The sequence below is a fragment of the Equus przewalskii genome, chromosome 2 (genome assembly GCF_037783145.1).
Source record: "Equus przewalskii isolate Varuska chromosome 2, EquPr2, whole genome shotgun sequence".
Taxonomy (NCBI): Eukaryota; Metazoa; Chordata; class Mammalia; order Perissodactyla; family Equidae; genus Equus; species Equus przewalskii.
In genome coordinates, this window is record NC_091832.1 from 115,566,842 (window position 1) to 115,582,438 (window position 15,597).

The following is a 15,597-nucleotide window of genomic DNA, read 5'->3' on the forward strand; positions in this document are numbered from 1 at the left end:
CAAGCTGAGATATCAAAATGACTTGTTTTCATAAAAGCTCTTGTTTACTTGTGAATTTGGATTGTGCTATTTTACTTGTTTATTGCTTTTTAGAGTTCTCACAAAAGGGCAACATCAAATTCTTAAGAGTTCTGGGATCATGCATACCTTTAAAATGAGTAAACAGGATTTGAAATGCCTTTGGCCATAAAGACCCAACTAGCCTGATTTTGCGTTTGATTCTATTCTTAGTATGTCTATTTTTTTCTGATAATAAGCAATTGCATTATCTACCATGTATTGAGTACTTAGAATGTGTCAGATGCTGCCAGGTTTGGTATTTTGATGACTTACCACAAGCCTGAGAAGTAGGTGTTATTTTCCCAGGTTTTTTTGTTGAGGAAACTGAGGCTGATGAAATGTCAAGTAGTTTACTCAAGATCATAGAGCCACTGTGACAACCAGGATCGAAACCCAGGTCTTTGTGACTCCAGTAGGCATTCTGGTGGGTGACTGCCAAAGTAACTCCCAATAAGACATATGCAGAAGTACAGGGAGTGAAATTTGGGTAATTTTATGTAACACTTATGTAGCCACCACCAAAACACTTGTGTGTTGGTTAGCATTTTGTACTTTTAAAAATAAAAACTTTTTTAAAAATTTTATTTTATTATATAAGATTTTCATTTTTCATTATTAAACGAGTAGAAAAAAGATTTCAGTACATAAAAGTAAATTGGAGAAAAGAAGCATGCATAATCCTGCCACCCAGTAGTAACTACTATAAATTTGGGGTGGGGGTATTTCTTCTTCTAATTTGTAATTATACTACATCCTGCTTTTGTTCTCCCCATTGATTAAAATCATATACACTTTACATAAGTCTAATGGCTTGATAATAAGAGTCTTTGGATTGGATTCACCAGAGTTCATCCCTGACCCTACTTTTTCCTGGGGTGATGTGTTGATTATCTTGCCTTTACCATGTGTAAGATTGTTTGCTTCAGACAGATTCCTCAAAGTGGAATTGCAGGATTAAAAGGTATGCATGTTTTAAAGTCCTTGATAAATTGTTTTTCCAAGAGATCTATCATTTTACCTTCCCACCAGCAAAAATATGACATGCGCCTCCTCACCTGAATCAGGTGTCGTTGCTTGTTTTGTCTATTGATAGGCATCAAAGGTACCTTAGAGTTTTCTTTAATTGTTAATGATCCTGATCAAACTACACATGTTTTACTTAGAAGTGTAATATTATGATGTTGTTGTCATTATTTTGATTTCAGATTAAGCTTGGTCCTTCACAGAATCTGTCTAGAAATGTATCAGTGAATAACAGAGATTTTGTTGATTACAGATGAGGGGACAGTTACCAGGTGAAAAGTGATGCTGTCACACCAGTCTCAATTTATACCTGTCTCTTCTGTCTTTTGCTTACTTTATGCAAACAGTTACATTGAGAAGGCAACACATTGGTCTCTGGCCCAGAAGAGCTAAAGAAATTGGATGGTGCTTTTCCAACATTCCTGAGCAGTACTGCAACAGTATGCTACTCCAGGAGCAGCATGCCCCGGTACAAACATAATCATATTTCCAAGGAGAGGTTAAAAAGAAAAGCCAGTAGAATTGAATTCGGATTCATTTGTAGGATTCTTTCAGCTTCCGAGGAAAAACCAAGCTATAATAAAATATAATTTTTACCGTTTAGACTGAGAATCAGGTGTATCTGAGGCATAGATTCATAGATGACTTGAGCACTGGTTATCCTATTTATCTTCCAGTTATATATTTTTTCTTTTTCTTTAAAGTATTTCCAAAATATAAGATTTTTTAAATATCCAATATAGCATTCATCCATTCATATGTCAAGCCCACTTAAGGCCAGCACTGTGGGGTAAGGCCTTGGGCATACAAAGTTGAGTAACACACAGTTCCTTACCTTCAGGATTACAGACCTATAAACTTATGAGTGAACAGGAAAGAGATAAGTGCTAAAATAGGTATGCAAAAGGAATATAGACAGCACAGAGGTGACGGAGGAAGGGGGAGTCAATTTGACCTTGAAGCAGTCAGGGACTGTTATTCACAGAGATCAACAAGATGACAAGGATCAGTGGGAAGGGAATGCAAGGTAGGGAGAATGGCACGTTTAAAGGCGAGGTGAGACGAAGGGGTGTGATGTCTCTTGAAAATCACAATATGGCTGTAGCATAGGATGTGGCTGTAGCATTGGATGTTCCAGGGGGAGTTACAAGACACAAGTCCAGAGTCGACAGAGGTAAAATTCTTTGAATCGTCTAAAAACATTTGGACATAGTCTGAGGGACAATGTCATATCTGTTAAAATTTCTATAGAGCCCATAACCCAGCTTATGACATTCCTATTTAAATAAACAAAGTAGTTGGAAAATATGAAGTACTTGTCTTTGTATGACTTAATATTTACATTTCCTTGTATATAGTCCTGTCGATGTGTCCTCAACAATTTTTCAATACTAGATTGTAGGATCCAAAAGCACAGGAACATTGCATGTCCTTTTGGACAGCCAGAACTACAGAATAAATCAGTCTAAGTGCGAAGACCCAAAGGCAGAAAATTTTGTAATATGCCAAAGATCTTTAGTACGCCCTTCCATTCCGTGATCAAGGGAATACAGCCAGCAGCATGCCAATAAATTGGCAAATGTCAGATTGGAAAAGGAACAGTCAGCTTCTAGCACGCAGTGAATTTGGGGGAAGTACTCTCTGGAGACTTGGACCTCTTAAGCAAGGGCACTGTTTGTCAGTTTATCTTCTTCAAGTTCTTTGTCTCTATTAAAATCAGTAGCCTTATGAGGCCGGCCCAGTGGTGTAGTGGTTAAGTTTGCACACTCTGCTTAGCAGCCTGGGGTTTGCAGGTTCAGATCCCTGGCACAGACCTACACACCGTTCATCAAGCCATGCTGTGGTGGCCCCCCCACATACAAAATAGATGAAGATTGGAACAGATGTTAGCTCAGGGCCAATCTTCCTTACAAAAAAAAAAAAAATCAGTAGCCTTATGAATATGACTTAAAGAAAGGAATGTGCTCTTGGAGAAAAAGTGAATTTCAAAGTATGTGATTATTAACATTTGTGAATGTCAGAAAGAGCTGTAGAGTGTGAGAGGGAGCTGGGAAAAGTGATGATTTAAAAAACCACTATTGTTAAAAGGACCAAAGAATACAATGTCGTGGTTAGGACCACAGGGTCTGACACTTGAGTGCCTGGATCTAAACGCCAGCACTGGGACTTCAAGCTGTGGGTTCTTGTACAAGTTACTTAACATTGTTCCTTAGTTTCTTTGTCTGAAAAATAGGGGTGATGGTGGGTTCTCTGAAACATAAATGAGACATTATATGTATCAAGTGCTTGGAACACTAAGCACAGTGCCTGGAATATAGTAAGTTCTCCCTTTAAAAAGTTATTATTGCTTTGACCCAGTTGAAACACGTTCTATTTGAGTGGTCTGAAGCAATGCACAGTTGCGCATTCCAAGCCAGCCATCAACTGCGCGTCCTGTACCAGAGATTTATGTGGAGAGTTGCAACCTGTGCATGTTCAATAAATGCTTTTAAATGTTGTTGTAACACTTAGGCATCTAGAATTTCTCAAATTGTTTCAAAAATGGTTTAGACTAAAGGACACATCTTGAGTAAACACATGGCACTCCTTTATTTTTTTCCTTATTTTTTTCTTTTTCGGGTGGGAAACCTTTCTGTAAGCATAGCTAAGTAAAGAATATTCTTACAGTCAAATCTTGTTGTGTAGTAAATCAGTCTTGACAAACAAGAAAAGTGGGAAAGAGAATAGCATAAGCAAAGGCTCAGGTTGGCTGTACAGTGATTGCTGTCTATTGACACAGCGCGTGCCTGCCAGCATGAGTAATCTGAAGGACACGTTCCCTCTAGACCACATTCCCAAGGGAAATGCTTTGGAGAATATGGGAAAACACATTAACCTTCTGGCTTTCAAAGAAACCATAAGTCAGATACACACTCTTCTCTCCCTAAGCAGTTTTTCTTCCTTCTGAAACTGTCTGATTGAAGAAAAGGATGCTATGGAAATTGTTATTTTGAGAATCTCTTTTCTCAAAACCCGTGCTTGATAAACCCCCGGTGTACCTTAGTCACGGCCCAGGATTTACCTGATGCTCAAGTAAAGAAGAAATTATTCTTGTCTCACCACTTAGTAAGAAAAAGAAAACTTTTAAAAATAAAATAAATTCCCCTTTCACTCTCTGAAGAAATGGGAGCTGTGCACATAATTTCCATGTTTTCTGATAGATCTTGAGCTTTGCCCTTTAAACACTTTTCCCCAAAAGATCTTTTTATCATTTTTCCTAGTTTTGAATCTGTGAGTGAAAAAAAAAGAAGCAAAGCGAAAGTCTTTGTGGGAATTGATGTAAACAGATACTAAGATGAAAGCCTCCCAAACTGGCTCGGACACTTTCTGGCAGGTTTGACTCTCGTTCTCCTACAGAAACTGATGACATGCACATTACAGAGAGCAGCTTGCTGGTCAACTCACTCAGCTTTGTACACAATCGTCAGAGGAGAATCAGTGTCTCCCAACGTGGTGAAATGTAGGTGAGCAAAGGCCTGGGAGTAGCTAATAAAAATAATCACTAATTTGTTCTAAGATTCTGATTTTGTTCATTACAATTGACATACTTTATTATATGATACACATATTTTCCTTATCTACTTCTGAGACATAAAATAGTGCTATTTCTACTCTTAATTTTTTTAAAGTTTATGTCATAGAAACCTTCATTGTTATCACATTGTCCTATTTTAATGACTTGGAAGAGACTGGGTAAGAACATTTAAGATCTATATAATCCTTCTAAGTTCTGATAGTCTGATGTCTTTTTACAGCATTGCCCCTTCTGGGGCTAAGTTAAGATTGGGTATCATGGAATTGTCTTTTAGGATTGGTTAGTAAAAGGATGACTGGAAATTACTGGAATTCTACTTCAAGAAGAATTTAAGCTCTGTGTGCGGGGTGGGGGATGTCTCGGCAGTGATACCCTTCATGTCTAGTTATTCCTTCTCTTGTCCGGAGAGAGATTGTACAGTGCAGCCCTGCATAACCTTCGTGGCAAAGGAATCATTGTGACAGACAGACAGTCTGTAAGAATTGATCGTTCCAGGCTTCACCACACAGCTGGCCAATGTTTGCACTGGAGGTAGGATTGAACCTAATTCTAGAATAGTGAAGGGAAAAATGGGCCCAAATTGCTTGTTTTGTCTTGTTTTCAATTTTGAGTTTAACTACTGATTTGGAACGAGAAGCTTCCTCTGTTGGCTCTGTGCTTGGAATCAGTTTGAAGCAATTCAGTCTGAGCGTATCTGAGGCATAAGTGACATCATCATCCCAACCAGTGAACACGTGTTTTGAAACTGTATCACATTTCAGTGTGCAAGTTCTTGAGTTTTCTGATTTCTCTTTTCTTAACCTCTTTCTTTCTATTTCTCCTGTCCAGGGTTGCTTAACCCTGGCGCTCTTGACTTTTGGGGCCAGATCATTCTCTGTTGTGGAGAGCTGTGCTGTACAGCATCCAGGGCCTCGACACACTATATGCCAGTAGCCAACTCCCCTCCAGTGTAAAACCCAAAAATGCCTCCAGACGTCACCAGATGTCCTCCTAGGGGCAAAATCGTCACCGCCACTGAAAACCACTGCTGCAGATGAAAAGCAAAGAGCTCCACAGATTGAGGCTTGGGAGCCCTCCAAAGCAGAAAAACTGGGGAGCTGAGGAGGGAACCAGCAAAGGAGCATGAAAAAAGAGCAGATAGTGAAGTTGGGAGAAGAAATAAGGGAAAATAGTGTCCCAGAAACCAAATGAAGAAAGTGTTGCAGAAAAGAGGGAGTTACATAATCTGTGTCAAATCCTGCTGCTCCTTAGGCCACCTATGAGATGAAGACTCATTCTTTATGGATTTAACTCTAAGAGTGGTGAAGTATAAAACAACTGGATTGCTACAAATAGGAAAAGGTACTTAAGTAGCCTGTAACATATATTTTAAGATTGAAATTCAGAGGATGGGCACAAGCCAAATAATCTTTGTTGTTGCAAAAGAGTATAAAATAGCAACTTATAACTTGTGACAGTCAGGATAAATTGAATACATGTTAGTCATTTCTAATACACTGTATATTTTACTAGAAACTGTAAGCTTTGGTGCCAAGTCCATGTAAGGTATTTGTTAAGTCAAATGTTACTAATAAGAGTTCAAGTACTGATATTTGTGAGTTTATATTTTGAGTGGCTTCAGGACAATCCATTGAGTGTGACTCTCAGCCCTTTGCATTCTAAAATGCTTCCTTGAGGTGGAAGGAAGAGGCTGCCTTTGGACTAGCAAACTGAGAAGAGAGGAGAAAGGTTTGCCATCTGTAGGGCCTTCCTCCATGTGTTATACAGAAAAACATCTTTAGACTTTACTATTGTTCAGGTTAAACCATCTGGTGAAATGACCAATAGTTGCCCAGAGATGCCCATGTCTTAATCCCTGGCATTTGTGAATATGTTACCTTACATAGCACAAGAGGCTTTGCAGATGTCATTAGGTTACAGAATTTGAGATGAGATTATCCTGCAATATGTGGATGGGTCCAATCTAATCACATGGGTCCTTAAAATTGGAGAATTTTTCTGGGCTGCGGTCCTGGATTACCCCTTGGCCCCCATGTAATCACAAGAGTCCTTAAGAGGGAGGCAAGAGGATCTGAGTCAGAGAAAGTGACGCAATAACAAAAGCAGGTTAGAGAACGCAATGGAATCGTGGAAACAGAGGTTGGAGTCATGCATTTTGAATATGGAAAAAGAGGCCACGAGCCAGAGAATGCAGGCGGCCTGCAGGTGCTGGAAAAGGCAAGGGAATATATTTTCCCTAGAACCTCTAGAAGGAATGAAGCCCTAGGAACACCTTGATTTTAGTCCCGTAAGACTCATTTCAGACTTCTGACCTCGAGAACTACAAGAGGATAAATTCATGTCGTAAGCCACTAAGTTGGTGGGAATTTGTTACAGCAGCCAGTAGGAAAGTAATACAATCTGTTTCATAAGGCAAGTTATCCTCATTACCGGAGTTCTCAAAGCTGGCATCTGCAGGCCTTGTCTTCTTATGTCGCTGAATGAGCATTCAGATTTTGAAGGAGCAATGTGCGTGCCCTAATCAAAATCTTGCCACGTCATTATTTTCAAGAGCAAAACGAAATTGATAATCCTTTCCTGGGTAAATGGGTGGTAACTGATGGGTGAAGACTGCCATCCTCACTACCTTGCTAATAATATATTTCTTCTTGTCATTGCCAGATTTCACTCAGGCTTAATTTCTTATGTAAATTTTATTTTGGTGACAAAACAGTGTCCATGACCTATACCATGAGATAATCTTCATCATTGCTGAGCTATTTCCTCCCTAATCCAGAAATTAGCATCTGGGGCGTATTTCCTCATTGCTTATCAACTCCGTTACAAACTTTATAACCGGGGAAAAGTTCATGCAGCAGTATATTTAATCACCCAGTAGTTAACGTGGAAACATATGATTTTTTCCTTGATAGTATTTTCTAGGTTCTTTGACAGTTGTCTGAAGCAGTGAGTATAGATTAAAACTCTTAGTAAATACAAGGATGGATTAGACTGCAACAGACAGCTATCGTCTCCAGTCCTAACATTTAGCCGGTGAGTGTAGAGAAAGTGCTACAGATTTAGATATGTTTATGCTTGTTGACATGGTTTTCTGTGCAGCTGTCATTTTGGTCTAAATCTGGGAAAATTCTTTGTCTGAATTGGACTTAATCTTGTAAACCTGAAATCCGGTTTCCATTCCATTGTGAATAATCATAAGCTTTTTATAGTGTTTTTTCACTTCTGGCTTTAGTTTCCAGTTCTCAGATAAATCTTCTATCTACAGAACATTCAGAGCTTCTTCAGGATGAAGACAGGCAGGAAAAAGTTTGTCATATTGACTCTTAATTTTTATTTTTATATAATTTTTAATATTGTATGAAATTTTTATTATATATTTCTATGGTCAGCAAGCCATTAGAGTGGATGACAAGATTTTCTTTTTAAAGCTCGCAGCCTTGACACAAGCCTGTAATTATATGTCATACAACTTCTATTCCAATAAAATTTCATATTCGGGAAAAAATAGCACTAATACCTCACTTATATTACATACTAGATTTTTTTTTTTTTAAGATTTTATTTTTTCCTTTTTCTCCCCAAAGCCCCCTGGTACATAGTTGTGTATTCTTCGTTGTGGGTTCCTCTAGTTGTGGCATGTGGGACGCTTCCTCAGCGTGGTCTGACGAGCAGTGCCATGTCCGCGCCCGGGATTCAAACTAACGAAACACTGGGCCGCCTGCAGCGGAGCGCGCGAACTTAACCACTCGGCCACGGGGCCAGCCCTATTACATACTAGATTTTAAGAGTGTAAGATGTAAAGTTTAACCTGGTGGCAGGGAAGTCACTCAGCTGCTCTTATTTAATAGGAGCCTTTTCCGAATTATAGTATGCCTTCCATATTATCATTATTATTGTATTTTAAAATAATGTCAACCAGTGAGCATTTCTTCATTGGAAATTCAGATGAAAGCTTTCTCTTTCTTAGAACAAAGGGCATTTCTTTAAGGGGATTAGCACAATGAAAGTGACCTGCTGCTGAGACCACGCTCTGAATTCCGTTTCTGCACACTGCTGCTCCTCTTGAGGGCTTGCTGGTTTTGAAATGGCCACTCGAGTTTAATGTTTTACCATGACTAGTATGAGCAGCTGATGTATTATATAAGGGAGTTCCTTGGAAATTCTGACTTGAAGCGACAATCTGTCCTGGAGAATCAAGATGAGAATGTTGAGAGCAGTGCTCTCAAACAAAACAGATTATAAATTATTTTGTCAATGCCGAGCTCATTATTAGTTTGCTCTGAGATGGGAGGAGATTTGTCTACTAAGACCATCGATACGTTTTTGGCTAAATTTTTATTCAGAGGTGGTGGTGAGATTTCTGCTTTCTAAGGAGATGGCAAACAGTCACTTTCATCAAAGAATAAGTTTTAATTCTTTCTTTGATTTAGTATCCCCTAAAATCTTTGATTCTAACTTTGAAATTGATTCTTCCTGATCAGTTTTATTAAACCATGTCTTCTAAAACAAAGAAAAAATGTTCTTGCCTGTCTCTAAGATGCAATACTTTAGAATTAAAATAGACATTTAGTCTACATGACAATTCAGGGCACTGAACCAAACATCAGCATTACTGAAATAGACCATGATTAGCCTAGCGACTTGCTGTCCTTTTCTCGGAACAGGAAGATATTCATTCTCAAATGAATGAAGCTTAAAGATGGTCCCATCTGATGATTCCTGTGAAGAGCAGCAATTCATTAAAGTTCCTTCGGTTCACACACATGCACTCATGCAACTCCAGATGCTGGCAGTGTGGGCTGTGGGGGATGTGCCAGAGTGGACCAACTTAGAGATCTGGAATCACACTTGAGCCACACCTGCTTGCTAGAATAGAAATAATTAATCCCAAGTTTCTCTGAAGACATATCTTTTTAAATTCTGCCCCCTCCTGGCTCAGAGATCTTCAGTTCTCTCTGTGGACGAAACCAGCATTCTCCATCTGTCTTTTTGGGGGTCACCCGTGGTGCACCTCTTCCGCCTTCTTCTCTAGCCCAAGGCACAAAATGGTATATGCATGAGTGAATCTATTCTTATTTACTTAAAAAGATAAAAGAAGGAAAGGAAAAATTAAGCCACAAATCCCAGTACTGTACTTTATTTATTAGTAGTAACACTCCCAACTCAGCTATAGCTTTTAGAGCTCCACACAATCTGACTTGAACCTGTGTTTCCAAAGGGACTTTCTGCCGTCCCCACCCTGAAGCGTCAGGTCAATTCACTCCTGACATAGCTCGGACCTGATGCCGCTCTTCCATCTGCAGTTCTCGCTTGCCTCTGTCCATTCAGCCGAGGCCGTAAGAGACCAGCTCAAAGCCCGCCTTCCACAGAGCATTTTTCAAGGCAATAATATCTCCTTCCTCAGGATTTTTATCCAACGTTATTATCTATACCACATTTTTTTTTTCTAACTAGATTAGCAGAGTCAGAATTTACTCTTAATTAGAGATGGGTTTGTTACTATTTTTTCATTCAATGGCATACTAACCACACTGCAAAAGAAAATGAAAACAATAAAAGTTCATTAAATTTTGGATGGATGGATGGATGTCTGCATTTTTCATCAGCAACTGAAAATATCTATGGAAAGAAAGGTAATTAATTGGTATCTTGCCAATTTAAGTATTGGAGAGATGGCATTTTTTGTATGGGGCTGTGTGTGTGTGTGTTTTTAACATTTTGAAAGTATTTTCTCCCCAAAGATCCTGTTTCCAATTGTAAAAAGAAAGCCAACAAGAAAATAGAATTCATCAAGATTTTTGAAAAGGTAGCAAGGGGGAAAAAAAGAAATGTTGACAGATATGTACAAGGAATTTTCTCTGCCAGCTCTGTTCTTAAAGGAGGGTACTCTCCTGGAAAGGGGTGTGGCACAGGGTTATTGAACCCATTGTACTAAACACACCTCTACTTTGATCATGGCCTACTTCAACAACCGGAAAACTGAATTACAAAAGAATAGTTTTCTCGCCTTTTTTTAAAAAAAAAAATAAATATGGAGAACCTGTGATCTTTAAATTAGCGTCTGAGGGAAAAGCAAAATGAGAAGCAGAGGTGTTTGCAACTCAAAGCAGCTCAGAAATCACACGTTATTTGATTTCCTGTGTCAAATGTAAGAGATTTGAATAACACCCTTTTCTTTAGTTCTACCTTTGTCTTGCAATTATAAAGTCGCTATTCATTTGTATTAATTATGGACATGGACATAGTTCCATTATTACTCAAAAAGTTATTCTTTATCAGAATTTCTGGGCACAGAGTTAGTTCTCAGTTATAATTTACCTGCCAATAAAAGACTGCTCAAAAATTTCCTTTTTTTTTGGTGAGGAAGATTCGCTCTGAGCTAACATCTGTTGCCAATCTTCAAGTTTGGTTTCTTTTTTTGGATGTGGGTCACTGCCATAGCATGGCTTGATGAGGGGTGTATGTTCATTCCTGGGATCCAAACCCCTCGAAACTGGGCCACTGAAGCTGAGTGTGCTGGGCTTAACCACTACGCTGCCCTGCCCTGCCCCGTTATTTTTTATTTTGAAAAATACCTCTGTGAAGTCTTAGGGGAATTCTCAAGAATGTGACACAATCCTGTCCTGGCTAGAACTGCAAAGCACAACTTCAGGATCACAAAAACCTGCCTTTATATTCTTACAAATTATAACCACCGTAGACAGCCACTGAATGTCTTGTTGGCAGAAATGCAGTGTATTTCCTCCAGTCTTTGGGTCTCCAGTTTATATGTGGCTTAAAGTTACTTTCAGAACCTTGACTTGAATCAGCAACTGAACTAAAGGAGAAATCTCAAGAGATGTGGCCTCACCAATTAGCATTCTTTCTCAGCTTCAAACTCTTCAACTTAGAACATGAAAACTTTCTGTACACTGGGTAGATATCAGTCGAAGCCAGAAACGCCTTTAGGTCCCCTTTTCTTTCCTTTCTTTTCTCCCTTGCAGCTTAACTGTCACTTTCACAGCTGTCTTACTCAGTGCAGTAGCCATAAAGACAAGGTCTCTTAGAGATAACGGAGTTCAGGCTCTCTCTCTCCCCAAGGTGTTCGTTAGCAATTAAGCTATGTTGAAATGCTGCCCACGTGAAAGTTTTGCCATTCTTAAACCTGTTTTGATTCCCGAAGGGGTACAAATCAGCTGGTAGAGATGTTTTGTTTTAAATTGAGGTCACGTTTGTTTATAACATTATATAAATTTCAGGTGTACACCATTCTATTTTGACTTTTGTGTAGACTTCGTCGTGTTCACCACCAAAAGTCTAGTTTCCATCTGCCACCATACATATGTGCCCTCGTTCCCCTTTTGCACTTCCCCTCCCCACCCCTCCCCTCTGGTAACCGCCAATCTGTCCTCTGTGTCTATGTATTTATCTGCCATATTTGAGTGAAATCATATGGTATTTGGCTTTCTCCATCTGACTTAGTCTGCTTAGCGGAGTACCCTCGAGTTTCGTCCCTGTTGTCACAAATGGCCAGATTCTTCTTTTTTTATGGCTGAGTAGTAGTCCATTGATATGAGTGTTAAGGAAACTCAGGCTAATTACCATTTTTGGTGGAATCGCAGGAGTTGAAAAAAAAAAGCATTTGAATATATACACACTTTTTGAGAAATGTTATTAGATAGAACAATAAATACAAATCCTAAGCAGTTACTCTGGTAAGAACAGCAAAAACATCCACTGGGAATGTTTTGGAGCTAGAAAGCATGATAGAGAATTACAGCTCCATAAGGATAAAGGATAAAGCCATTATTTGTTTTTATTAATTATGGGCTAATTTCCATTGTTCTCATTGATGGCAGAAATGGAAGGGGGATAAGAGGTAAACACAAGTGTGACAAGCTCAAAGCATATCAGTATTTCATTTGGGTGATCTTTATTTGGTTGGTTACCTCGTAATTATAGCTACAGGTTCACTGTCCTTAAAGGTATTTATTAAGCACTTAGAGTTAAGGATTGTGCTATATGATGTGCATTTAAGATTTATCAAACAAGAAGAGGCCATACCATCTCGAAATTACTAGTTATCTGGTAATAAAACAATGTAGTGTTATCATTATACCAGCTATGGAAGCTTGCGAGAGTATGAGGTATTATTGGATTACCATTGGAGCGTTAGGGAAGCCGTCTATTCACATTAAATACTAAGGGGACTACACCAAGTTCTTATTGCTCTTGACCATGACCTTGCCAAAGAGATGCCAGAACAGAAAGGCCATTTTAATCCACTTAAATTCCCCAGTTTGCTAAAGAGAATCTTTTCTTCTTCTAAGCAAAATGGGAAGATCATAACACATTCAACTATAAATGATAAATTTTGATTACTCAGTTGAAGAGGTAAGAGTTAATGCTTTCTTCGATGACTCCCTTTTATAGAAGAAGCCTAAGCTTAATTCTAAGTTAACCCAAAGCATTATTCAAATTTCATCTCAGTAGAAGGTTTGTATAGAATACAACAAGCAACTTATTTTTATTATAGCATTTATACTTAAACAAGTATCAATTTCCATTATTGACTGCCTGTGACCCAATTATGGCCTAGACAGTTAATTTATGTTTTCCTACCTGCTTGATCACAGCCATGACAATTTTTCGTAATTTTGACAATGTGCAGTATGTAGCTATGTGACCATGAGCAACTAATGTCATCAGCAGCCGCCGCGCCCCCACCCCCCCCCCCCGACATTCCCTCTTCTGTAGAACAAGAAAATTGGGCTCCATCTATAAGGTCTCTTGCAGTTCTCAAGTTCTTCGTGTCCACATTGATTGACTTGGTTGACGTAGCTGTGGAATTGAAGGTTTGTAAAGAGATCTTAAGAAAACATATGGAAAAGAGAATGGTTCCTGCTAGGAAGTTAGCAGTGCATTAGGACTAATTCTCATAACTGAGGAAATTAGAGAAAAAAATACAGAGGGAGGATTTTTATTCTTTTCTTGGTTCTTCGAGGTACGTTATTTTTCCCTTAATGGCTAAAATGATAAGGTCATATAAAAACATCCATTTAACTTGGTCCATAATTGCAAGTAATACAATTAATCTAACCATAACCAAAAATCTGAATTAGATTGAATGAGCAAGAAAAAGAATGATGAATAATTTTAAGGAGAAGTTTTCCGTGGCACATAGAGTTCCTTTGTATTCTCCAGGAGGTGAAGAAGGTGTGGATCAAAGTGTCCCACCCCAGAAAGTGTCACAGCTGAAACGTGAAGGCCTGGAGATTCCTCTAGTTCAACAGTGTGCTCTTGAGTTACACAAGAACTATGCAATTCGGTAGGAGGGCTGAAGGAATTCTCATATGCTTATAAGATTACACATCAGGTGCACCCTTTTTTCTCCCGAAAGTTTACCACAGGAAAACGGGGAAATCTGAGGCTACTCAAACTCTAAGCCTGGTTGCTTATCCATAAAATGAAGATAATGCTTTGCCTACTTCAGAGGTGAATAGGAGGATTAGAGGAGAAAGCTTGTTAGCCCTACTTCCACCCACTGGAATCACTTCCTAAATCATACCGAATATTGTCGCTTACCACTACCTTTATAATTTAGAAAAGAATATATACTACTTCATATTACTATTGCCGACATTAACTTGACAGACTTTTGTTTTTCTTTAGTGAATGCTTGCTGACATGAGTGTAAATGCAGATAGTGATTCTGACTCAAAGTAACTTAACGCCATACGCTCGCAAAACACAAAAGAGAAGTAAGGCAATATATATGGTTATGGCCAAAAGTACTTTCTTCTTGAAGTGTTCAATAGTTACTTTCCATAAAATTGTCTCACTTCTCCAGTTCTCTTTGAAGTATAGAAATAGTCTGTTTCTTTCTGGAGGAAGAAAGTGGATCATATGTTTTTCTGAATGTTTTCTTCTTTACTTATTAATATATTGCTGGGAAGGTACAACTGTTCATTCACTGAGTTACTGTTTGCTGAGCACCTATGTACACAGGGGTATAATTCTTTCTCCCTATCAGAAAATTTGATGTGACAAGACCACGATCATTCAACAAGTATTTATTAAGCATTTAACTGTGTGCCAGCTCTTGTGTTTAAGGAGGAGTTTGCAAACCTCAGTGGAAGTGGTTTATTCCACCCTTATTTATGGGTTGATTTCTGGAATCACTGCTTTATTGGTGGTGTGCGCCAAGCAGGTCTTTTGCATTCACTGAAGTAGGAGTGTGGCTTGTGTAAATAATAAGATCCCTTGTGAGTCAGCAAGCCATGTCAGAAGTCAGAGGAAAAAATATGAAGCATTCTACAAACATGCCCTTTAGGTTAATGCATTTTGCTTTTTGTATTGTCTTATAACTTTTCAACCCTTTCCCTTTTAATCTAATTGAATGAGGAATACCCATTTTAAGAGACACGTTGCTTTTTTAGGAAGTATGCTCAGATGTTTAAGTTATTTACAAGGCCTCTGATACTTTCTGTTGAATCATAGTTCTATACAAGCTTGTTGTTCGTGTTCTCGTTGGCACTATCAGTACTACTGTTCACTTCTCCTTGGTACAGTGGTAAACCAGCATGACCTAGAGATTGCTTATACATTTCCAACTAAGCCTGACAACCAAAAAGAGAAAGAGAATAATGAGCCTCTGTGTTCCATCATGCCTTTTGTTAATCTTGTTTCATCTTTCCGCCCTTAATATTGCTTTGGCTTTGTTTGTTTCCTGGGATACTGTAAAGCAAATCCAAGACATGTAATTTCACCTGTAAATATTAACTGATAAGTACTTTTAAAATTGTGACTAATAACTTTCTGATCTTATTAAAAATGTCCTTTTACAATTGGTTCATTCAAATAAGGACCGAAAAAAGTTCTACATATTATATTTGATTGTTATATCCCTCAAGTGGCTTTTTAATCTAGAACAGTCTCAGATGTTGATTCAATACTACCGA

General features: G+C 38.5%; 1 protein-coding gene across 1 annotated transcript in view; it reads left to right on the forward strand.

Moving 5' to 3' along the window:
- Positions 1-15,597, forward strand: part of ELOVL6 (ELOVL fatty acid elongase 6) — a 134,519-nt gene that overhangs the window by 70,553 nt on the left and 48,369 nt on the right. The window lies entirely within an intron of this gene.